This window comes from Cupressus sempervirens, chromosome 7, assembly GCF_028749045.1.
Source record: "Cupressus sempervirens isolate cs-2001-9-10 chromosome 7, ASM2874904v1, whole genome shotgun sequence".
Lineage (NCBI taxonomy): Eukaryota > Viridiplantae > Streptophyta > Pinopsida > Cupressales > Cupressaceae > Cupressus > Cupressus sempervirens.
Genome location: NC_143124.1, coordinates 683,893,561 through 683,893,797, shown reverse-complemented (window position 1 = coordinate 683,893,797; position 237 = coordinate 683,893,561).

Genomic DNA, 237 nt, shown 5'->3' with positions numbered 1-237 from the left:
GTTGCCTCACCAAGTCGACTCGAGTACATTGCCAAGTCGACTCTTTAAGTTCGCTCGCCGGGTCGATTCGCAAAGTTAGCTCACCATGTCATCTCAATGAACCAACTCGCCGAGTCGCCTCACCACGTCGGCTCTCTAATACCACTTGCCAAGTCGCCCCACCAACTCGCCCCGTTAGGCCCACTCTCACCAAGTGGACTCTTTAAGTCTGCTCATAAAGTCGAGCCACCAAGTACT